This window comes from Budorcas taxicolor, chromosome 19 (genome assembly GCF_023091745.1).
Source record: "Budorcas taxicolor isolate Tak-1 chromosome 19, Takin1.1, whole genome shotgun sequence".
Lineage (NCBI taxonomy): Eukaryota > Metazoa > Chordata > Mammalia > Artiodactyla > Bovidae > Budorcas > Budorcas taxicolor.
In genome coordinates this window covers 1,481,794-1,507,924 of record NC_068928.1, presented here as the reverse complement: position 1 = coordinate 1,507,924, position 26,131 = coordinate 1,481,794, and the positions used below count along the sequence as shown (strand labels likewise).

The window sequence follows — 26,131 nt, the reverse complement described above, 5'->3', positions numbered from 1 at the left end:
AATGAGTGCATGCTTAGTCAGTCATGTCCAACTCTTTGTGACCCCATTGACTGCAGCCTGCCAGGCTCCTCTGTCCCTGGGAATCTGCAGGCAAGAACACTGGAGTGGGTTGCCAGGCCCTCCTCCAGTGTATCTTCCCAACCCAGGGATCAAACCCAGGTATCCCACTTTGCAGGTGGATTTTTTGCTATTTGAGCCACCAGGGAAGCCTGGCTAAATGAGGGTCCTTTGCAATTAAAATAGTGCGTGAGTTGGTGCAGCTTTTTTTTTCTTCCTCTTGCTATAAGAACTGCTGAAATTAGAGTCTGACTGAGCTAGGTAAAGTTTTTTAATGTGCCATATCTAAAGGTAAAATGTGTTGAACAAATTAAAAATGAGACTTTTATTTATACATTTGTTGTTTAGGCTAATTGTGTGTTCAGTTGAAATGCTCCTTCTTGATCATTGCTCCATACGAGCAAGGTACTGTATATGCAAGTGTTTTAGTGTTACAAACATGAATGATACTAGAAGTCATTGAGGTAATTTTAATGCTAAGTATGATACAACAGTAGTATCAAACAAAATTTATGAAAACAAACTGTTTCTTCATAGGCTAAATTTTTAATTTATCAAAGTTTGCAGTTATAATTTTTTTTCCCTTAAAGCTTTGTACTTTAAACAACAACAACAACTTTGCATTGTATCTTAAGTATTCCCCTGTGTTGCTATTCTAGTTGTGTTAGTTCAGGAAATTCAGGGTTTTGTGTTCAGTAAGCCCGACAATTTCAGAAACATAACACAGCAGAAGCTCACCTCCTGCTCATATTAATTATCTAATTGGTGTCTGTGTATGTGTGTGAGGGGGAGAGAGAGAGAATAGGGCCTTGGTGAGGGGGAAAAGATAAAAGAGAAGACATCCTGTTTGTGTAGTGACTTGGGAGTCTCAAGGCTGATAGTCTCTGTAATCTTCAAGACATGGCTTCCAGTGTTGTTCCCAGCATCAACATTAATAATTGGAAAAAGAGTGAGGAGGAGGAGGATCATCAGAGAGGTGCTTATGAGCCTGACAGAAAAACTGTATACCTTATGTCTGGTCAGTCACATGACAATATCTTAATGTGAAAGAAACTGGAAATTGCAGGCTAGTCTTGTGTCCAAGAATAAAGAGAAAGATTTGGTGAACAACTGGCCAACATTTGCCACTTTAACGTTTATGATTTTCTTTGTAACAGTTTTGAAATAATTTATTTATCTAAAATAGCATTGTTTAAATTTATCTTTTCCCCTATTTTTGAGCACTTATGTTGCTTCTAGTTTTAACATTCTGGGCATATGTTTTTATGTCTATAGATATTTATTTCTATTGAACTATTTCCTTAAATAATCTCATTATTGAGATTACTGGGTAAAAGAATACAAAGTTTTTTGTGGTTTTACCATACTACAGGCAGAAGTTGGTAAAAGGAAGTTAGTTGCAAAGACTTGATTGTTTCAGGCAAGGTTACCTTTCTTTGGAGGACAGCAAGAATCTACCTGGCAGGTTACCTCATTAGTGCTGACTAGGAAATTCCAGTTGAGAAGGAAATGGCAACCCACTCCAGGATTCTTGCTTGGAGAATCCTATGGACAGAGGAACCTGGCAGGCTACAGCCCATAGGGTCACAAAGAGTCAGACACGACTGAACGACTGATCACACAGGAAATTCCAGAGTGACTGGTTAAGGTAATATTTCCAGGAGAGGCTGTAACTGCAGTTAGGTTAGGTATTAAGTCTTAATTTGGTGACACGAGCCTTAGCATAAATGACTCCATTTTGAACTTCTTGTTTCTTTTTTGACAGGTGCTTTCAATAGTGGTCCATCCCAAGAAAGTATTAAGCAAAAGCTGTGAACATCCATGGCATTCAAGATGATATTTTTGCTTAATGTCAGATCAGACAGGAAACCAGGGTTAAGGACAAGCAAATATCTCTTCTGAGTCCAGAAATTTGAGCCTTCTTGAGCATTGTTCCTAGAGCATGTTTTAATAAATTATTGGGAAGAATGACTCAGTTGATTTTCAAAAAGGATTATTGGGATAGAATTTAGAACATGTTTTGGTTAGTACTTGGTTTTCCACTGTGTTGTGTTGTGAAAGAAGTAGTTTTAATTGTCTGAACCCCAGTTTTCTCCTTTTAAACAAGGATATTGAACTGGGTAATTTCTAGGTCCCTTTCTAACTTGGAAAGTTTTACTGTTATGAACCTTTTAAGAAAATTATCAAAGTTTGCTGTCGATGCTAAATTTTTCTAGGTTTTGAAATGTCACGATAGCAAGATTAAATTATAGGAAGAATTTTGGAGGTTGTGGATAAGCAGAAAAGTGAGAAGTGACTTTTGAGATGGGCAAGTGTAAGGATAAGGTATAATAAAAGACTAACCGGAACTAAATTTGTAGATTGCTGACCTTGTACCTCTCTAGTAAGACCCTGAGAAAGAGTTAAGGGGTTGTCATTGACTGCTTCATAAAAGCATTTACTGAAAACCTTGGGGGAGGATCCTATATATTAAAGTCTTTAGAATTTAATCTCAACTCTGCTGTTGCTCATTGTGTGACATTAAGAAATATCTTAAAATCTCTAACTGAAAGGGTAACAGGCAGGAAGGCCAGAGGTCCCCAAGCAGCAGGAGGAAATAAACTGTAAGTGGCAGATTTTTTTTTTTTTTTTTCCTTCTCTACACAAAATTAAAAGAGGCTTATTTAATTGTGTTGACCACACCTGGTTCAGGCTTGAGTTAACCAATGCGTTTTTCTTACGTTAATGGAACTATGTATTTGCTTTGGAATTTGCCTTTCTTCAAAATGGTACCACCTAAGACTAACATTTTTCTTTTCTCAAATCTTGAACCGATAATGGCTCAACAAGCCAGTATTTTTGTCAATTGCCTTATTGCTGTGGGATAACACACCTTGTGCCATTCTATCTCAAAAGTGCATATTGTGGGAGAGGGGCCTGATGAAACTCTTTCAGCCTTGAGGTGTCTTACCTGATTAATAGCTTTCTAACAGATGTAAAACCCCTTGCTAAAAACTAGCAAGAAGGCATTCTATCTGTCCCCTTCTGATGTCTATGTCAGAAGCTTTCCCTATGTCTATTATACTTTATTAAAACTTTACTGCACAAAAAGCTCCAAGTGGTCAAGCCTTGTCTTGACACCGGATCAAAATCCCCTCCTCCAGAGGTCACGTATCCCAGCATAACACATGGAATATTTTAGAGATTATAAGAAAGAAGACCATCATGACTTTTTCATAAAATTATCTTCAGAGATAATTTACTGAGTCCGACCCACATTTTTCTTTAATAATTACAAAAAATTAATGATGCATTTTCATTTTACAACTAGAGCTTAGACTTATCAAGGCCTCTAATATAAGCATATGGTCTCATGTGACTCAGTAAATACTCAACCTTCACAACAATGAAATAAACAAAATCCTGATTCAGAAATGTGGTCATAGTTTTTATTACTTTATATATTTTTTCACGAGAGCAATAAAGATATGAGGCATTATGATCCAATCCATTTATGATAAAATATATAATATTTATATGTTCTAAAACTGTCACTCATTTGCTTTTACTAGAATCTCCTTGCTCTCTTTTATTTTCATTATTTTGTCTTGCCAGCTTCTTCAGGCATTAATACATACATGGTAGCCTTAATACACACATGGTAGTTTTTTCAATAGATTTTCAACATGAAAAGATCATTTTTATTTATGCTTCTTATTCACATAAGAGAATGATTTTTATTTATTTATTTATTTTTTAATTAAATGCTAGACCATTTGTCAGATTGCAACATGGTTCCGTTTCAAATGTATCTGTCCTGAGAATTTAAGCAAAAGACATAAGAGAAAAACCTAAAAGAAATAGGACAGATGACAAATGCTATAAGGATGTTAAGTAAAAGCAAGCAACCTATGACCCAAGTGTGCCAGTCTCTAGGGAGCTGGCTTTGGAGCATTTTTGAGTGTTTGGATTTTTTCTGGGATGTTTTTCCCAATCACTGGGATTACAATTGAGAATGCAGAGATTAATGGCCTGTTTTGACTAATCCACTAAGCCTCTACACTTATTTCTCTTAAGTTGATTGAATTTAGAGAAGCCAAAGATAGGCCCATACCAGCTACCTTGTTATTAGATCCCAGTGAATTAATGGGTCTTAATAACTGTAAGTACATATAATCAAGAATCATGGCACCTTCATGTAGTCACTTTTGCATTAGAAAACTCCTCAATTATTTGTTTAGTAGAGTAGACCCCAATGTATTATTTCATAACCTTTTTTTTAAGAGAACATTTTTTACATGATTGAATTTAAAATAATTAAGTTTTAATTAATTTAGAGAATGAGAAATGAAACAGATCACCTGAAATCACATAAATTGAATGCAACTGTTTTTAACAGTTTATTCCTCTTTAGGTTTTATTTATAAGCATGTTTACTTATTTGAAATTGTATACTTGAGTAAAAAGTAAACTGTTATACTTGAGTAAAAAGTGATGTGAGATAAATATATTGTTTGTGTGCACTGAAGCAAGGTACACCTAAAATTTAGACAAAAACAATGTGAAAATAATTATGTAGTGAGATGGATAGATATGACATTGATTTAAAAATCACACACTTATGCTAAATTAGTGAGCTAAGACTGGATGAAATTTGAATAGAACTTAAATTTCTACATCTTTGATTTGAATCTGTTGCTGTTGGAAAAATATTTAGTAGGAAGACAAAAAAATGAAGAAGGTAGTGTAGTATTGGAGATTTTAAGTAGGAGAAACATTCTGAAGAGACGGTTTAAAAGTGAGATTTAAAAAAAATTTTTTTTTGAATACAACAATATGTTTAAATGCACTGAGAAGTCATTTAGGAGAATAATCAAAAGCTTACAGACAGATAAACTTACATTTAAACCCGTAGTCTGCTGCTTCTAAGCCGGATGGCTTTGTGTAAGTTAAATTCTTCTGCATCTCAATTTTCTTATCTGTAAAATTGGGATAAAAATAACCACCTTTGTGACCTTTTATAAGTACTAAGTGATATATGATAGTAAAGCACTGAGTTTATTACTATCAGTTTATAATATATCATTGTTATCACATAACAATGGCTTAGTAAGTGTGACTCATTAGTTACATGACATTCATAACATGTAAGATGCAGCCAGTCCCATTGTCTTTCTAAAAGAAAAGGATTCCTTGAGTTGCCTGCTTTGAAGGGAATCTTGTACTAGGAGCTCAGAGATCCTCAGTACCTCCCACTAACTCTACAGAAGAGTTCACGCTGTTAAAACTGGATGTGTGATACTACATAAACCCTTTCCAGCTTTGCTCCAGTCTGCTAGCTCACTATTCTGTGAATACATTTTATGCATACTTGCCCATGACTTTGTTTTTTGTTGTGTTTCTCTATCTGATTTTCACTCACCTTAAACATACCCATCTCACAAGAAGTCTCCTTTTCTGCTAATGCTGTTGTGGTCAGTCCAGTTGGCGGTGGTCTCTTGATTCTCTACACCGCATCAGCTTTTGTCGATTGTAGTGCTGCTTGTCACTAACTTTTCTTCCTCATCAGTTTCAAATGGAAAATTCATTGTGATCTAGTTTCATCTGGTTTGCTTGTATATCCTATTCCTAATTCTAGCAATTGGCTGGGTTTTACTCTCTAGTCTGTAATGATGGTTATGAGATTATCTGTAGATATTCCAAGTAATATCTGTTGATCTAAGTTTTATTTTTTCTTTCCCAGCCTATCTAGTCCCAGTTCAGGACAGGGCTCATCCAACAGTAGCCAGTAGGCAAAATCTGGCCCACTATTTAATTTTGTAAGCAAAGTTTTCTTGGAGCATAACCATGCTCATTCATTTTTGCATTGTCTGTGGCTGCTTTTATACCATAGCCAACAGAGTTGAGTAGTTGCAACAGAGAGTGCATTGCCTGAAATGCCTAAAATATTTACTATGTGTTCCTTTACAGGAAAAGTTTGCAAGTTCTAATGCAAACAATTAATGTTCTTAATTTTTATTTTATATTGGAACATACTTAACAACATTGTATTGGTTTTGGGTATACAACAAAGTTATTCAGTTATACACAGCATGTATCTATTCTTTTTCAAATTATTTTCCTATTTAGGTTATTATAGAATATAGAGCAGAGTTCCCAGTGCTATACAGTAGGTACTTCTTGATTATCTATTTTAAGTATAGTAGTGTGTAAATCCCAAACTCCCAATCTGTCCCTCATCCCACCCTTCTCCCCTGGTAACCATACATTAATCCTCTATATCTGAGTTTCTTTCTGTTTTGTAAATAATTTCTTTGGTATCATTTTTTAATATTTCATATATGAACAATCATATAATATTTGTTTTTCTCAGTCTGATTTACTTTACTTTCAGCCTGTATGTGTCTGTAGACCCGAAGTAGGCCTCTTGTAGGCAGCATATATACTGGTCTTGTCTTTATATATATTCAGCCAGTCTGCATCTTTTGGTTGGAACATTTAATCCACTTACACTTACGGCAATTATCAATATGTATGTTCTTTTTGCCATTTTCTTAATTGTTTTAGCTTCGTTTTTGTAGGTCATTTGTTCTTCCCTTCTTTCATTCTCTTCTCTTGTGATTTAATGACTAACTTACATGTTGTGTTCAGATTTCATTTTCTGTTTGTTTCATGTATCAGTTGTAGATTTTCAGTTTGCGATTACCATGATGTTTTGATTTAGCAGTCCATATGTGAACAATATTGCTTTAGGTTGCTGGTCTTTTACTTTTCAATGCATATCCAATATCCTATATTTAGGGGTCGCAAAGAGTTGGACATGACTGAGCGACTGAACTGAACTGAACTGATACTCTCCTCTTCTCACAGTTGCTAGTTTTGATATATTTGCATGCAGATAATTTTCTACCTTTTTGAATGTTTGCCTTTGCTGGTGAGCTTTTCCATTCCTAATTTTCTTGTTTCTGCTAGTAGCTTTCTCTTTTCTGCTTAGAGAAGTGCCTTTAGCATTTGTTGCAAAGCTTGTCAGGTGGTGTTGAATTCTCATAATTTTGGTTTGTCTGTAAAGCTTTTGATTTCTGTGTTGAATTTGAAAGAGAGCCTTGATGGGTAGAGTATCCTCTTTTTAAAATTAATTTATTTTAATTGGAGGCTAATAACTTTCCAATATTGTAGTGGTTTTTGCCATACATCAACATGAATCAGCCATTGGTATACATATGTTCCACCTTCCTGAATCCCTTCCCACATCTTTCCCCACCCCATCCCTCTGGATACCACCTTTGAGTGCCCTGCTTCATGCATTGAACTTGCACTTGTACTCTATTTTACATATGGTAATATACATGTTTCAATATTATCCTCTCCTATCATCCCACCTTCACATTCTCCCAGGTAATCCAAAAGTCTCTTCTTTACATCTGTGTCTCTTTTGCAGTCTTGCATATAAGGTAATCATTACCGTCTTTCTAAATTCCATATATTTGCATTAATATACTATATTGGCATTTCTTTTTCTGGCTTACTTCACCCTGTGTAATAGGCTTCAGTTTCATCCACTTCATTGTAACTGAGTCAAAGGTGTTTTTTTTTATACCTGAGTAATATTCCATTTTGTACATTTACCAAAAATTCCTTATCCATTTGTCTGCCAACGAACACTAGGTTACTTCCATGTCCTAGTTATTATAAACAGTGCTGCGATGAACATTGGGGTACATGTGGATCTTTCAATTATGGTTTCCTTGGTGTGTATGCCCAGCAGTGGGATTGCTGGGTCATATGGCAGTTCTGTTTCCAGTTTTTTAAGGAATCTCCACCTTGTTCTCTGTAGTGGCTGTACTAGTTTGCATTCCCACTAACAGTGTAAGAGGGTTCCCTTTTCTCCACACCCTCTTCAGCACTTATTGTTTGTATACTGTTTGGTGGCAGCCATTCTGACTGGCATGAGATGGTACCTCATTGTGGTTTTGATTTGCATTTCTCTGATAATGGGTGATGTTGAGCATCTTTTCATGCGTTTGTTAGCCATTTGTATGTCTTCCTTGGAAAAATGTCTATTTAGTTATTTGGCCCATTTTTTAATTGGGTCATTTATTTTTCTGGTATTGAGCTGTATGAGCTGCTTGTATATTTTTGAGGTTAATTATTCGTCAGTTGCTTCATTTGCTATTATTTTCTCCCATTCCGAAGACTCCCTTTTCACATTGCTTATACTTTCCTTCATTGTGCAAAAGCTTTTATGTTTACTTAGGTCTGATTTATTTATTCTTCTCTTTATTTAAATTCCTCTGGGAGGTGGATCATAAAAGATCTTGCTGTAATGTATGTCAGAGAGTGTTCTGCCTATGTTTTCCTCTAAGAGTTTCATAGTTTCTGATATTACATTTAGATCTTTAATCCATTTTGAGTTTATTTTTGTGTATGGTGTTAGAAAGTGTTCTAGTTTCATTCTTTTACAGGTTGTTGATCAGTTTTCCCAGCACCACTATTAAAGATATTGTCTTTTCTCCATTGTATATTTTAGTCTCCTTTGTCAAAGATAAGGTGTCCATGGGTGTGTGGATTTATCGCTGGGCTTCCTGTTTTGTTCCATTGATCTGTATTTCTGTGTTTGTGCCAGTACCATACTTTCTTGATGACTGTAACTTTGTAGTATAGTCTGAAGTCAGAAAGGTAAGGCTATTCAAGGCTTTTTGTGTTTTCATACAAATTTTGAAAGTATTTGTTCTAGTTCTGTGAAAATACACGTTGGTAGCTTGATAGGGATTGTGTTGAATCTATAGATTGTTTAGGTAGTATACTCATTTGCACTATATTGATTCTTCCAATCCACAAACATGGTATATTTCTCCATCTATTTGTGTCATCTTTGATTTCTTTCATCAGTGTTTTATAATTTTCTATATATAGGTCTTTTGTTTCTTTTTTTTTTTTTATAAAGCTTATGGATTTTTTTTTTTAATTTTTTTTAATTTTAAAGTCTTTAATTCTTACATGTGTTCCCAAACATGAACCCCCCTCCCACCTCCCTCCCCATAACATCTCTGTGGGTCATACCTAAGTATTTTATTCTTTTTGTTGCAATGGTGAATGGGATTGTTTCCTTACTTTCTCATTCTGTGTTCTCATTGTTAGTGTATAAGAATGCAAGGGATTTCTGTGTGTTAATTTTGTATACTGCAAATTTACTATATTCATTGATTAGCTCTAGTAATTTTCTGTTGGTTTCTTTAGGGTCTATGTAGAGGATCATGTCAGGTAAAAGTTTTACTTGTTCTTTTCCAATCTGGATTCCTTTTATTTCTTTTTCTTCTCTGATTGCTGTGACTAGGACTTCCAAAACTATTTTGAATAATAGTGGTGAGAGTGGGCCTGACCACTTTTTTTGTTCCTGATTTTAGAGGACATGCTTTCAGTTTTTTGCCATTGAGGATATTTGCTGTGGTTTTGTTGTATATGGCTTTCATTCTGTTTAGGAATGTTTCTTTTATGCCTGCTTTCTTGAACATTTTTATCAGAAATGGGTGTTGAATTTTGTCAAAGGCTTTCTTTTTCTTTATTGAGATAATTATATGGTTTTTATTTTTCAATTTGTTAATATGGTATCACAGTGATTGATTTGTGAATATCGAAGAATCCTTCCAGCCTTGGGATAAAACCCACTTGGTTATGGTGTATGATGTTTTTAATATGTTTTTGGATTCTGTTTGCTAGAATTTTATTCCAGATTTCTGCATCTATGTTTATCAGTGATATTGGCCTGTAGTTTTCTTTTTTTGTGTGGCATCTTTGTCTGGTTTTGGTATTAGGAATATGTTGGACTCGTAGAATGTGTTTGGGTGTTTACCTTCCTCTTCAATTTCCTGGAAGAGTTTGAGTAGGATAGGTGTTGGCTCTTCTCTAAATTTTTGGAAGAATTCACCTGTGAAGCCATCTGGACCTGGGCTTTTGTTTGTTGGAAGATTTTTTATTACTTTGATTTCTGTGCTTGTGATCAGCAAGCTTTGATTGCTGAAATCAAATCAGAAGCTTTGATTTCTGTTCTTGTGATGTGTCTGTTAAGATTTTCTTTCTTCCTGGTTCATTTTTGGAAGGTTATTCTTTTCTAAGAATTTGTCTATTTCTTCCAAGTTGTCCATTTTATTGGCATATAAGTGCTCATAGTAGTCTCTTATGGTGTTTTGTAGTTCTGTGTTGTGTATTGTGATTTCTCCATTTTTATTTCTAATTTTATTGACTTGATTCTTATCACTTTTTTTTTTTCCTTGATGAGCCTGATAATGGTTTGTCCAGTGTCTTTATCTTCTCAGAGAGTCAGCTTTTAACTTGTTGACTTTTTCTATAGTCTCCTTCTCCTATAAGGACTTCCCTGGTGGCTCAGATAGTAAAGCGTCTGTCTACAATGTGAGAGACCCGGGTTCGATCCTTGGGTCAGGAAGACCCCCTGGAGGTGGAAATGGCAATCCACTCCAGTACTATTGCCTGGAAAATCCCATGGACGGAGGAGCCTGGTAGGCTACAGTCCACGGGGTCGCAAAGAGTCAGACACGACTGAGTGATGTCACTTTCACTTTCATAGTCTCCTTAGTTTCTCTTTCGTTTATTTCTGCTCTGATTTTTATGATTTTTTTCCTTCTGCTAACTTTGGGTTTCCTCATTTCCTCTTTTTCTAGTTGGTTTAGATGTAAAGTTAGGTTGTTATTTGATGTTTCTCTTGTGTCTTGAGGTAGGTGTGTATTGCTGTGAATCTCCATCTTAGCACTGCTTTTACTGGATCCCAGGGGTTGTGGGTTGTGGTGTTTTCATTTTCATTAGTTTCTGTGCATATTTTTATTTCCTCTGTAATTTCTTCTGTGATCTGTTGGTTATTCAGGAGCATGTTGTGTAGCCTCCATATGTTTGTATTTTTAATAGTGTTTTTTCCTCTAGTTGGCATCTAATCTCTGCATTGTGATCAGAAAATATGCTTTAAATGGTTTAAACTTTTAAAAATTTACAAGGCCAGATTTATGGCCTAGGATGTGATCTATCCTAGAGAATGTCCCATGTGCACTATGCAAAAAGGTGAATTCCATTGTTTTTGAGTGAAATGCCCTATGCATATCAGTTAGGTCTAACTGGTCCATTGTATCATTTAAAGTTTGTGTTTCCTTGTTAATTGTCTGCTTAGTTGATCTATCCATAGGTGTCAGTGGCATATTAACGTCTCCCACTATTATTGTGTTATTGTTAATTTCCCCTTTCATACTTGTTAGAATTTGCCTTACATATTGAGGCACTCTTATGTTGGATGTATAAATATTTATAATTGTTATATCGTCTTCTTGGATTGATCCTTTGATCATTATGTCATGCTTTTATGTTCAGTGCTCTTATGTTGGGTGCATAAATATTTATTATTGTGAAATCTTTTTCTTGGATTGATCCTTTGATCATTATGTCATGTCCTTCTTTTTCTCTTGTCACAGTCTTTATTTCAAAGTCGTTTTGTCTGATACGAGTATTGCTACTCCTGCTTTCCTTTGGTCCCCCCTTTACATGGGCTTCCCTCATAGCTCAGTTGGTAAAGAATCCACCTGAAATACAGGAGACCCCAGTTCGATTCCTGGGTCAGGAAGATCCGCTGGAGAAGGGATAGGCTACCCACTCTAATATTCTTGGGCTCCCTTGTGGCTCAGCAGGCAAAGAATCTGCCTGCAATGTGGGAGACCTGGCTTTAATCCCTGAGTTGGGAAGATTCCCTGGAGAAGGGAAAGGCTACCCACTTCAGTATTCTGGCCTGGAGAATTCCATGGACTGTATAGTGCATGGGGTCACAAAGAGTAGGACACGACTGAGTAACTTTCACTTCACTTGCATGGATTATATATTTTCCAGCCCTTCACTTTCAGTCTGTATGTGTCCCTAGGTTTGAAATGGGTCTCTTGTAGACAGCATATACAGAAGTCTTGTTTTTGTATCCCATCAGCCAGTCTTTGTCTTTTGATTTCCACATTTAACCCATTTAGATTTAAGATAATTGTTGATAAGTGTGATCCCATTACCATTTACTTTGTTAGTTTGGGTTCATTTTTCAAAACCTTTCCTGTGTTTCCCGTCTAGAGAACATCATTTAGCATTTGTTAAAAATCTGATTTGGCGGTGCTGAATTCTCTCAGGTTTTGCTTGTCTGTAAAACTTTTGATTTCTCCTTCATATCTGAATGAGATCCTTGCTGGGTAGAGTAATCTTGGTTGTAGGTTTTTCTCTTTCTTCACTTTAAGTATATCCTGCCATTCCCTTCTGGAGTGAAGAGTTTCTACTGCAAGATCAGCCTTTATCCTTATGGGAATCCACTTGTGTATTATTTTTTGCTTTACCCTTGCTGCTTTTAATATTTGCACTTTATGTTTGATCTTTGTTAGTTTGATTAATATGTGTCTTGGGGTGTTTTGCCTTGGATTTATCCTGTTTGGGACTCTCTGGGCTTCTTGGACTTGGGTGGCTATTTCCTTCCCCATATTAGGTAAGTTTGCGACTATTATCTCCTCCAGTATTTTCTCATGCCCTTTCTTTTTGTCTTCTCTGGGACACTTATGATTTGAATGTTGGGGCATTTAACATTGTCCCAGAGTTCTCTGAGGTTGTCCTCATTTCTTTGTATTTTTTTTTTTCTCTCTCTGCTTCATTTATTTTCATCTTTCTATGTTCCATTTCACTTATCCTCTCTTCTGCCTGAGTTATTCTACCTTTGGTTCCCTCCAGAGTGCTTTTGATCTCAGTTATTGCATTATTCATTATTGATTTGACTCTTCTTTATTTCTTCTAGGTCCTTGTTAAGTGTTTCTTGCATCTTCTTAATCCTTGTCTCTAGGCTATTTATCTGTAACTCCATTTTATTTTTTATTTTATTTTTTTTAAGATTTTGGGTCATCTTTACTATCATTGGACTTCCCTGGTGGCTCAGAGGTTAAAGTATCTGCCTGGAATGCAGGAGACCCAGGTTCGATCCCTGGGTTGGGAAGATCCCCTGGAGAAGGAAATGGCAACCCACTCCAGTACTCTTGCCTGGAGAATCCCATGGACAGAGGAGCCTGGTAGGCTACAGTCCATGGGGTCGCAAAGTGTCGGAAACGATTGAGCGACTTCACTTTCACTTTCATTTACTATTATTATTCTGAATTCTTTTTCAGGTAGACTCCATATCTCCTTGTCTTTTTTTTTTTTTTTTTTTTTGGTGGGTTTTTATCATGTTCCTTCACCTGCTGAATATTTCTCTGCCTTTTCATTTTGTTTAGATTGCTGTGTTTGGGGTGCCCTTATGCAGTCTTGAAGTTTGTGGTTCCTCTTAATTGTGGAGTCTGCTCCCTGTGGATGGAGTTGGACTAATGGCTTGTCAAGCTTTCCTTGTTGGGGGAGCTTGTGCCTGTTTTCTGTTGTATGGAACTGGATCTCTTCTTTCTGGAGTGCAATGAAATATCCAGTAGTAAATTTTGGGGTGCCCTTGAGTTTAACATGGATTTGGACAGGCCATCTTTTAATGTTCATGGTTGTGTTCCTGTTTTGCTAGAAAATTAGTGTGGTGTGTTTTCACTGGATCTTGTTGGATCTTGGGTCGAGCTTGGTTTCAGTGTAGGTGTATAGACTTTTGGGTGAGCTCTTGTCTATTAATGTTCCCTGATCAGGAGTTCTCTGATGTTCTAAAGTTTTGGAATTAGGCCTCCTGCCTCTGGCTTTCAGTCCTTTTCTTACAGTAACCTCAAGACTTTTCCATCCATACAGCATAGAAGATAAAACCCGTAGGTTTATTGGTGAAACAATTCTCCACAGCCAGGAACACCTAGAGAGAGTCACAGACCTATATAGAGAAGAGGGGCCAGGATCACCCAGAGAGATTCACACAGTTATATACAGAAGAGAAAAGGGAGGAGGAAGATAGAGGTGATCAGGAGGAGAAAAGGGAGAGTCAAATGGGGAGAGAACAATCTAGCCAGTAATCTGATCCCTAAGTGTTCTCCATAGTCTTGAACATCCAGAGATATTCACAGAGTTATGTAGAGAAGAGAAGAAAAGAGGGAGAAAGGAGATAGAGGTTACCTGGAGGAGAAAAGGGAGAGTCAAAAGGGGAGAGAGCAATCAAACCAGTAATTAAATCCCTAAGTGAAAATAGATACTGAAGATTAGATTCTTCAAAGTACAAAGTTGATAGCAAGTATCAAATAGCAAAGATTAAACACCTAGAATAGAGGTTAGACTCTCAAAAATACAATATAAAAAATAGAGAATATAATCAATCACAATAATGAAAAAAATATTTGGAATTTGTATTCTAAAGTAGTTTTTTTTTTTTTTTTGAAAGGTAATAGTTGGCTATAAAAATGAAAGTTAAAGGAATAATAAAGAACATTTTTTAAAATTAAAAACATAATAGTATAAATATATCTAGGAATTTCACTGGAGCTGCTGTAGGCGATAGGGGGTCATTTCAATGTCAGATAGTCTCTTGTTTCAGCTTTTACTTGTTCTCAAGGTCTGTAGGTTCCCCTCAAATATTTCCAGCATTAAATATAGGGTGTTTTAATATTTTGCCTGTGTTACTTCCAAAGTGGTTCCCCCTTCTTTCTTTATTTTGATTTCCTCTGTTTTCAAGTCTCTTCAGTGTCTAATTTCTTCCCTGACACAAGGGAGCAAAGGTAGCCATTAATTTAAGCTCACTTATTCAGTTGTGTTGTGGGGAGGTAGGGGCACTCCAAACAAATACCGCTGGCATGTGTGGGGAGTGTTTGCAGTGGATGGATTACAATGGACTTGTCACTGCTCAAGGCACCGTGTACTTCCTGAGTCTACACTGCTCAGGCTCCAGGGTGCTCTTCAAGGGCACTGTACTAAGTGGGCTCTGTGATTCGTGCACTTCCCAGGTCTAAGCTACTCATGTTCTCGGGTGCTTTGCAAGGGCAGACCCAGACGGGTTGTGCATTTTGTGCCATTCCCAGGTCCAAGCAGCTTAGGCAACGAGGTGGTTGTTGAGTGCACCTTCCGAGGTGGGCCGTGCATCTTATTCACTTGCCTGGTCCTGGCCTCTCAGTTTCCCAGATGTGCTGCAAGAACACAGTCCCTGGTGTGCCCTGTGTCTCTCCCGGAGAGTTGATCTCAAGCTGTGACATTCTTGACAGATTTCAACCATCCAGCATTCCAGGAAGACATGGTTAGCAACTGAGAGCCTGGTCACAGTTTGGTAGAAGATGCGGTCTCTGGGGTCAAGATTGCAGCAGCCCCTTGGCTTTCAGCTCGACTGTTACACGCCTCCCTCTCTGCCTCCAGGGAGGGAGGACTCTATATGGCAACTGGTTTTCTGTCCTTTGGTATTCACTCAGTCCTTTGTTCTGTGAGCACACCAGGGGTCATGGTGTGGCTGTAGAGCCTTTCGTGGAAAAATCTTTTTTTTTTTTTTTTGTCTCTCTGGTGATCTCATGAATTGGGTTGCTGTCTCACATTAGCTCCCTCAGATTGTTCTCAGGGCATTCAGGCCTGGTCCTTATGCTAAGGACTCATGATGTAGCCCACACCTCTCTGCCCAGCCCTCACTTGCTGGTGGCAGATGCAAGTGTCTAGGTCACTGCTTTGCTGGCAGTTATGGTTAGGCGTGTATTCTGTCTGTGTGTGTGTTTTTTCCCCTCCCTGTTTTGTTACCTTCTGAGATTCTGAAACTCCCCAAAGACATGCATGTGAGAGAGTTTCCTTCTGTATGAAGACTTCTCCTCCATCACAACTCCCTCCCCAGGATGTCTCCATCCCTAAATAATCTTTTCTGTCAGTTTTTGTCTTTTATATTTCGTTCTACCTCCTTTTGAAGAGATTGGGTTGCCTTTCTTGGAGCCTGGTGTCCTCAGCCAGTGTTCAGAAGTTGTTTTGTGGAAGTTGCTTAGCATTCAAATGATCTTTTGATGAGTTTGTTGGGGAGAAAGTGGTCTCCCCATACTATTCCTCTGCCATTTTGGGACCATCTTCAAGTATTCTGGATTGTAGGTTCTTCCTTTGCATCACTTAAGTATGGTGTGCCACGCCCTTCTGAGTTGCAGAGTTTCTGCTGAGAAATCAGCTGATAACATTATGGGAGTTCCCTTTTATATTATTTGTTGCTTTTCCCCTGTTGCTTTTAATATCTTTGTCTTTAACTTTTGTCAGTTTGATTACTCTGTGTTTTGATGTGTTCCTCGTTGGGTTTATCCTGCCTATCTTTGTCTTTAACTTTTGTCAGTTTGATTACTCTGTGTTTTGATGTGTTCCTCGTTGGGTTTATCCTGCCTGGGACTCTCTGCACTTCCTGAATTTGGATGACTATTTCCTTTCCCATGTTAGGAAAGTGTTCATCTATTATCCCTTTATATATTTTCTTAGGTCCTGTCTCTCTCCTTCTGAGATGTCTATAATATGAATGTTGGTGTGTTTGAAATGTTGTCCAGAGGCCTTTGAGATTGTCTTTGTTTCTTTTCATTTTTTTTTTCCTTTAATCTGTTCTGCAGCTGTGATTTCTGCCACTCCTTATTCCAGCTCCCTTATTCATTCTTTCACCTCACTTAGTCTGCTATCGATTCCTTGTAGTGTATTTGTTATTTCTGCTGTTGTATTGTGCACCTCTGTTTGTTCTTTAGTTCTTCTAACTCTTTGTTAAACATTTCTGTATCTTCCCTGTGTCCTATTCTTTTTTCAGGATCTTGGATCATCTTTGCTATCATTACTCTCAATTCTTTTTCCAGTAGGTTGTCTATGTCCACTTTACTGAGTTGTTCTTCTGGGGTTTTATCCAGGTGTTCCTTCACCTGAGACACATTCCTCTGCCATCTCATTTTGTCTAACGTTCTGTGGTTGCGGTTTCTTTTCCACAGGCTGCCGGATTGTAGTTCATCTTGTTTCTGCTGTCTGCCCTCTGGTGGCTGAGGCTGTCTAAGAGGCTAGTATAAGTTTCCTGATGGGTCGAACTGGGTCTTGTCCCTCTGGCGGGCAGGGCTGTGGTCAGGAAGACTTTAAGCCACATACCTATTGAGTGAGTGGGGCTGTGTCCCCACACTGTTTGTTATTTGCCTTGAGGTGTCTCAGCCTGAAGCCTACAGGCTGTTGTGTGGGGCCAGGTCTTGTGGATGAAATGTTCTCTAGGAGGGCTCATGCCAATGAGTACTCACCAAAATTGCTGCTGCAGTGTCTTTGTCCCCATGCTAAGCCACAGCCACCCCCTACCTCTGCAGGAGACCCTCCAATCCTGGCAGGTAACTCTGGCCCAGTCTGTAATGAGGTCACTTCTTTTTTCCCTGGGTTCTGGTGTGCACTAGACCTTGTATGCACCCTCAGAGGGCGGAGTTCCTATTTCCTCCAGTCCTGTGGAATTCCTGTGATAAAATGCCTGTAGTCTTCAAAGCCAGATTCTCTGGGGGCTCCTGCTCCCGTTGCCAAAGTCACAGGCTGGGAAGCCTCACAGGAGGCTTAGGATTTTTACTCTTGCAGGATAATGTCTGTGGTATAATTATTTTCCAATTTGTGGGTCACCCTCCCAGCAGGTATGAGAGTTGATTTTATTGTGATTGTGCCCTTCCTATTGTTTAAAAAGTTTGTTTGTTTGTTTCCTGTAGATGGTTGTTCAGCAGTTAGGATTTTGGTGTTTTTGTAAGAAGGGGTGAACTCATGGCCTTCTACTCTGCCATCTTACTCTGTTGTCTCTAAATTTTAGATGAAATATTAAAAAAATATTTTCTTGAAACCTTGAGACTTTAGAAACTCCAAAATCATTTTGAATTTTGTGGATGTATTGGCAGTTTTTACTACCCAAAGAGGTTCCTTAAGCTTGTGCGAATGTCAGTAACCAAAAAAAGAAATCTCAGATTGTGCTGTTTTCGATTTTTAAGCCTCCCTTTGCTGTCAGAGGAACTTGGAATAGTTCTAGCCCTGACCAGGTAAATATTCTCAGGGGAAGCCTCCCCTAAGGGATGGTTGGTGCTAGGGATGTCAGCTTGGCAGAGACGGAGGAAGCTTTGAGACTACTGTTCTTCTGCCAGTTGTTTGAAATAATAGTGCTCTTCTTTTGGGACTGTGAATGTCAGAGCACATTCAGAAATAAGAACATCACTTGAAAAAATAAGCAAATTTGGGAATGACAACCTGAAAAATCAAACCTTTCCTCCTGATAATTGAGCCAGGCCAGACATATAACCTGAGTCATGATCAGTTGCTGTACTTGGATAAAGCATTTTCTGCCAAGGAAAAAGCTGATTGAGCTTTGTGGGCCTCTTGGAGAAAGTTGTCCTCCTTGGACATATGGGGAAATTGAAGTCAAAGGAAGCAGTGGTTTAGCCTAACCACAAAGGATGTGGGTTCTGAGAGGGAACCCACAGAACTCACAGGAGCTAGATTCCCACTCTCTTAGACAGTAGCATTTGCACTGATAAGACCCTAAAAAAGATGTCAAGATACTGCTTGACAGAGACTCTTGAGCTATAGAACAGGGCTTGTCAAACAATGGCCCATGGACCAAATCCACTCTGTTGTCTGCTTTTACAAGGCCCAGAGCTAAGGATGATTTTTACATTTTTAAATGGTTGGGAGGAAAATCAAAAGAACAGTAATATTTTGTAATATATAAAATTATATGAAACCAAATTTCAGACCATAAATAAAATTCTATTGAAACACAGCCACACATTTATTTATTATTTTGTCTATAACTGCTTTGGAACTATAACACCAGAGTGGAGTAGTGCCTATGGCTGGCAAAGTCTAAAGTATTTGCTATCTGTCCCTTCACAGGAAAACAAAACAAAACAAAACAAAACAAACAAACAAAAACAAAACAAAAAAACAAAAAACCTTTCTCAACCTCTACTCTATAGAGTGCATGTGATATAATAATTAAAATCAACTTTATTGGAGTATAATATATAAAATACACTCATTTTAAATCTACTGTTTGATGAATTTAGAAAAAGCAGTCATATAGCAACTGCCACAATAAAGATAGAACATTTCCATTATCCCCCAGATTTCCTTGTTCTCCTAAGCAGTCACTCTCTCTCCTATTTTTAAACTCAGACAGCCATGGATCTGACCTCTGTCAATCTTAGCAGCTTTGAAATGTTTGTTTCCAGAGCATTTTGGATCACTAGAGACTGTATTAAGGAGCTTGGTGGGGGAGGGTGTGTGAAAACATTAAGTTGATTTCATTCTCTCATTTGATAACTCTTTAATTCTCTCCAAACACCCAGTCCAAACATCCACTTACCTGTTTATAGTATTAGTAGCTAATAGGCACTGTGCAGAGCTCTCCATCTGTTATTTCATTTAATCGTTTAATATTATAAATTCTTACCTGTCTCCCATTTTATTGAGAGAAGACAGAGGCACCCAGGTTGACTTGCTGAGGATGTACTGCTGATAAGATGTAATCACCATTTTTCTGAATTCAGACCTTGAACCACGCCACACCACACATCACACTTATTCAGTTCTTGAACCATACCACACCACACCACACACTTATTCAGTCTTCTCTACAAACCTGCTTGGGGGTGTAATATTGGCATTTTAACCTCATAGAGATTAAGTGACTGGTCCAAGTCACCCAGCTACTAACTGCTAGAGTCGACAGAAGGCCCAGACACAGAACAAATGAAAAACAAACAAACAAACATTATTTTGAAAAATAAAGATCACCCTGTCCTACAGAGATGAACCAAGGGCCTGGGTGAGTAAGCTATAAATAATGAAGGGATGAGAATGGCATAGGTGAAAAGAAGTCTTAAGTCAGGTATGCTTTTGCTTTCTAAACTAATGAATATGCCCAGACTATTTAATTTACTATAAACATCTAATGCGATAAAGTGTTTTGAAAATCACCGAAGGACGCATCCATGCTGACCAGTATCAATAGTCAGAATCTCTTTTCTCATCCCTTCACAAACAACATTATTATCCATCTGTTTAGATCGGCAAAGTCTAGGAGTAGGGCCACATAGATTATTCTCTTTCCATCCTCCTCCTCCTCACACCTATTACAATGGATGGTGTTACTGACTCTTAGTTAGAATGACTTCACTGCATTTCTTCAGGGACATTTTACTCAGAGCTTGGCATCTAAGAGATACACCAAAATATCATTTGTTATTATATTCTTTAGGGACACTTCTGTCAGCCTCTCTGCAGGCTCTTCTTACAACCTAGGACAGGAGGTTGTGTCCACTGGGATCCTTACTTGTAAATGATCCTTTCAAAATTACTATAAGCAGACAGATTTGTTAAAGCTGATAGTCACTGAAACTTTGGGAGGGCCAAATAATTGGAATTGGAGGCTACATTTACATGACTGTGCTATGGAATTATTCTAGAAAAGAACCCTGGTCCTGCCACTGCTGGGCAGAGACAGCTAGATCCCATCACTCATGTGAACTAGTCACTAGACACCACTGGGGTTCAGAAAGCTGGGCAGGTCTACTGCCAGTCTCTCCAGAAAACGGATTTCACTTAAGACCTACTTTCTTATCATTGTTCTCTTCAGAACTGAAACCTCAGGCATCTGAGATTGGCCAGAATATGACACATGCCTTTGAAAGTAAAAGTTGCTCAGTCATGTCCAACTCCTTCCAACCCCATGGACTGTGGCCTGTCAGGGTCCTCTGTCCATAGAATTTTCCAGGCCAGAATACTGGAGTGGGTAGCCGTTCCCTTCTCCGGGAGATCTTTCCAACCCAGGGATTGAACCCAGGTCTCCCGCACTGCAGGCAGATTCTTTACCATCTGAACCACCAAGGAAGCTCAAGAATACTGTAGTGGTTAGCCTATCCCTCTTCAAGGGGAACTTCCTGACCCAACAATTGAACCCAGCCTTCTACATTGCAGGCAGATTCTTTACCAGCTGACCTACCAGGGAAGCCCAGTGTCATGTCAAAAGTAAGTCCAGGATTCTACCTGGGTGGAATTGAACCCAAGAGGTAATAAGTACTCCAAACATAGTGGGTTGGCTGAATAATGGCCCCTCTCAAAGGTGTTACATCCTAATCTTGGGATCCTGTGAATATGTTACCTTACATGGTAAAAGGGACTTTGAAGATGTGATAAGCTATGGCTCTTGAGACGGGAAGATTTTCCTAGGTTATCCATGTGAGACTAGTGTAATCATAAGAGCACTTAAGAGAAGGAGGCAGGAAGATCAGAGTGAGAAAAAGGGGATAGAATGACTGAAACTGAGGTTGGAATGGTACACTTTGGGGATGGAGAAAGAGAACTGTGAGCTATTACTAAATCAATGCTAAAGGTCTCCAAGTAGCTGAAAAAGCAAGGAAACAAATCTGCTCTTGGAGCCTGAAAAAGGGACATCAGTCTACTGGCACCTTGATTTTAGCCTCCAAACACTCATTTCAGACTCCTGAGCTCCAAAACTATTAAAATAATGAATTTGTATTGTTTAAAGCCACCAAGGTTGTAATAAGTTGTTACAGAAGCAATGAGAAACCAATACACACGGGAAAAACATCCAAAATGTGATGGGAAACCAGAAAGCATGAAAAATGTCCAGCCTAGGAGCACTTAAGGATAGCTTGAGGAATTGTTTCTACATGCACTTTATAGGGTTACATCTCTTCACCCTTTGAGAGCATTCTAATAGAGTCCTGAAGCTAAGTTGGGTAACCCTAACCCTAAATTGCTTCTTCACCTACTTTATTTATATTACATGATTTATTTAACAAATATCCTACTCATTAATAAAATATTTACTGGAGTTAAGTGCCAAGCACTGTGAAAGATATTATGATTATAAAGAATATAATTAGAGTTAATTACAGTCAGTCAGTTCATAGACACTGTGTTTAGATTTCACTGATTTTCAGTTGTCTCTATGTATTTAATCCCACCAAAAATACACATTGAGGTGGTTTGGAAGAATGGGAGTTAGGATATCCAGATTATTCTAGGAAGAGCCTCAATAATGCCCTAACAAAGAAATTATAACTGGCGTGTGTGTATGTGTGTTTCTATAAGTATGTATATAAATTGAACCCCTATTATAGCAGAAGTCAATACTTATTGAATATTTTCTGTGTTAAAGGTAATGCTTAGTATCTTATATGCTTTATTTTTATATATTTATATCAAGTACATGAGGTATGGACAGTTATTAGCCCCATTTTACAGATGAGAAGACTATAGGAAATATGACTAGATTCACTCTGCTGGGTTACAGAGCTGGGATTTGAACTTGATTTTAACATCAGAATTTGAGCATCTGACTCTTGAGTACGTATGTTTTGCCACCCTGCCTACTTTGTATTAAATCATTTGTTAGAGACTAAGGATTCACATGTATAAGAGAAAAAAATCTCCAAAGAAGTAAATCTCAAAATTTAATAGGTAAAATAAGTGAAGGAATGCAGGAAAGCACTACCTAGCTTTCTAAGGTAACTGATTTATATATCCTCATTAGAATATATGATTTCTGATTCCTTTGATTAAAAGTGATATTGCAACTGAAGTAGGAGCAAACACTATGTTGCTTTCACTAATTTAAGTATAGAATATAGTCTAGATATTTTAGTTTTAAAATCACATTCCATAAGGAATATATATGAATCATACTTTCCCCTTTCTCCTCCTCCTTTCTACATTTGGCTATAAGCTAATGGGTCAGGAAGATACCCTGGAAAAGGAAATGGCAACCCACTCCAATATTCTTACCTGGAAAATCCCACAGACAGAGGAGCCTGGTGGGCTACATCCACAGGGTCACCAAAAAGTTGGACATGACTTTGTGACTAAGCAACAACAAAGTCAATACTTTGGTCAACAGTATTGTTTAGATTAATGCCCCTTGAATCCTCTTTCCAGAAAATATAAAGGTTGGGGATGCAACCCTCTAGCACCCTGCTCTAAGCCAGGTGCCTCCCCTCTGCAATGGCTCTTCAAGCACCAAAACAGGAAATGTTGAGGCTGAATTGGACTGGACCAAGGATACACAGATCTTTCAACTGAAGAAAAGCACACTATTTAAAAGTTGTGTGCTATTTTATTTGCAGACCTTACTGAAGACCATACCCTAGGAGAAAGCCTCTCAGGTGTGTATGAAGAACTGTTCTGAAGAGGTAAGGGAGAAACCAGGATATATAGCATTTTTTTTTGCAGGAAAAAACAATCAAAACAAAAAAACAAGAAAATCCCTTGAATGTGTAGTTGAATGTCAGAAGATTACTGCTAGTCACAAAAACCAGACATCTCAAGTTAGTGAATTCAGTGCTTCTCTATGTACAGGAATATACAAGGGTCTGGGCTCATTGAAATATTTCCTGGATATGCATCTTCACTACTGAGAGTCAGTATCCTGTTTTTCTGCATCCTAAATTCCCGTCAGGGTACACTGGCTAGGGTGGCTGCAGTGGTTGATGGCTTGATGGTGGACAATATTCTTTGTTTATTGAAATGACAGGTGACTTTTTTTTTTTTTTCCCCACAGATATCATTTATTCCTCTCAAGTTGAGTAGTGTGTAAAATCTCTTGACCTCTGAGCCAAGCGATACATCTTACCCAAATGGCACCAGAGTGTTCTGCTCCTTGGGTTCTGGGAGAGGATGTTACCATGTTACCACTTAGCCATCCTGTTGACAGATGATGTGCCCTGCTCATTAAGATGGAATCCCTATTCTGAGAGGCTGAGGCATGTTGGGAGACAGACTTGGTGGTGTTTCATAAGGCTGAATGATCTGCAGCTCAAGAATATGAAGATAAATATTCTACTTCATTGTGTATCTACTAACTTAAGCCTTTTTGAGTTTACTCCCTATACTTTGACAGGGCACATTTAGAAAAGCGAAGTGAAGTACTTTCAGGCACTTACTAGGTCCATCATCCCATCACTTTCTTTTACATTGTGTCAACTAGACCCTTTTCTAAGACTTGTCTTCACATAGTGTTTTATATCAGTTATGCACTGATTATAACTGATTAAAGATTTACTGGTATAAAGATTAAAAATTTACTGAGCATGGCCCCACCCATGAGAACAAGACCAAATTTCCCCCACAGTCAGTGTCTCCCATCAAGCAGCTTCTGTAAGACTCTTACCTTATCTATCAGAGGAAAGACAGAATGAAAACCAGAGTCATAGAAAACTAACCAATCTGATCACACGGACTACAACCTTGTCTAACTCAATGAAACTCTGAGCCATGCCATGTAGGGCCACCCAAGATGGATGGGTTGTGGTGGAGAGTTCTGACAAAACATAGTCCAGTGGAGAAGGGAATGGCAAACCATTTCGATATTTTTGTCTTGAAAAATCCATGAGTAATATGAAAAGGCAAAAAGATATGACACTAAAAGATGAGTTCCCCAGGTGGGTAGGTGCCCAGTATGCTACTGAAGAAAAACAAGAGAAATAACTCCAGAAAGAATGAAGAGAAGGAACTAAAGCAAAAAACAAAGCCCAGTTGTGGATGTGACTGGTAGTGGAAGTAAAGTCTGATGCTGTAAAGAGCAATATTGCATAGGAACCTGGGATGTTAGGTCCATGAATCAAAGTAAATTAGAAGTGGTCAAACAGGAGATGGCAAGAGTGAACATCGACATTTTAGGGATCAGTGAACTAAAATGGATTTGAATGGGCTAATTTAATTCATATGAACATTATATCAACTACTGTGGGCAAGAATCCCTTAGGAGAAATGGAGTAGCCACCATAATCAACACAAGTCCAAAATGCAGTACTTGGGTGCAGTCTCAAAAACAACAGAATAATCTCTGTTCGTTTCCAAGGCAAACCACTCAGTATAACAGTAATTCAAGTCTATGCCCCAACCAGTAATGCTGAAGAAGCAGAAGTTGAATGGTTCTATAAAGACCTACAAGACCTTCTAGAATTAACACTCCCCCCCCCCCCCCCCCCCCGACCAAAGATATCCTTTTTATCGTAGGGAACTGGAATGCAAAAGTAGGAAGACAAGAACTGCCTGGAGTAACAGGCAAATTTGGCCTTACAGTACAGAATGAAGCAGGGCAAAGGCTAACAGAGTTTTGCCAAGAGAACACACTGGTCATACCAAACACCCTCTTCCAACAACACAAGAGAAGACTCTACACATGGACATCACCAGATGGTCATTACTGAAACCAGATTGATTATATTCCTTGCAGCAAAAGATGGAGAAGCTCTATACAGTCAGCAAAAACAAGACCAGGAGCTGACTGTGGCTAAAAGATCATGAATTCCTTATTGTCAAGTTCAACTTAAATTGAAGAAAGTAAGGAAAACCACTAGACCATTCAGGTATGACCTAAATCAAATCCCTTATGATTATACAGTGGAAGTGACAAATAGATTTAAGGAATTAGATCTGATAGAGTGCCTGAGGAACTATGGATGAGACTCATGACATTGTACAGGAAGCAGGGATCAAGATCATCCCCAAGAAAATCAAATGCAAAAAAGCAAAATGGCAGTCTGAGGATGCCTTACAAATGGCAGAGAAAAGAAGAGAAGCTGAAGGCAAAGGAGAAAAGGAAAGATATACCTATTTGAATGCACAGTTCCAAAGAATAGAAGGAGAGATAAGAAAGCCTTTCTCAGTGATGCATGCAAAGAAACAGAGGGAAACAATACAATGGGAAAGACTAGAGATCTCTTCAAGAAAATTAGAGATACCAAGGGAACATTTCATGGAAAGATGGGCTCAATAAAGGATAGAAATAGTATAGACCTAACAGAAGCAGAACATATTAAGAAGAGGAGGCAAGAATACACAGAAGAACTTCACAAAAGAGATCTTGACCCAGATAACCACGGTGTGTGATCACTCACCTAGAGTCAGACATCCTAGAATATGAAGTCAAGTGGGCCTTAGGAAGCATCACTACAAACAAAGTGAGTGGAGGTGATGGAATTCCAGTTGAGCTATTTCAAATCCTGAAAAATGATGCTGTGAAAGTACTGCACTCAATATGCCAGCAAATTTGGAAAACTCAGCAGTGGCCACAGGACTGGAAAAGGTCAGTTTTCATTCCAATCCCAAAGAAAGACAATGCCAAAGAATGTTTAATTACCATACAATTTCAGTCATCTCACACATTAGCAAAATAATGCTCAAA

General features: G+C 38.2%; 1 protein-coding gene and 1 non-coding gene across 2 annotated transcripts in view; both read left to right on the top strand.

The window, feature by feature from the left end:
- The window catches only part of CA10 (carbonic anhydrase 10), a 798,969-nt gene that overhangs the window by 8,519 nt on the left and 764,319 nt on the right, over nt 1-26,131 (top strand). The gene's annotated exons all lie outside the window — the stretch shown is intronic.
- On the top strand, nt 12,971-13,042 carry TRNAS-GGA (transfer RNA serine (anticodon GGA)). The gene has a single exon. It is a non-coding gene; the product is annotated as a tRNA-Ser (tRNA).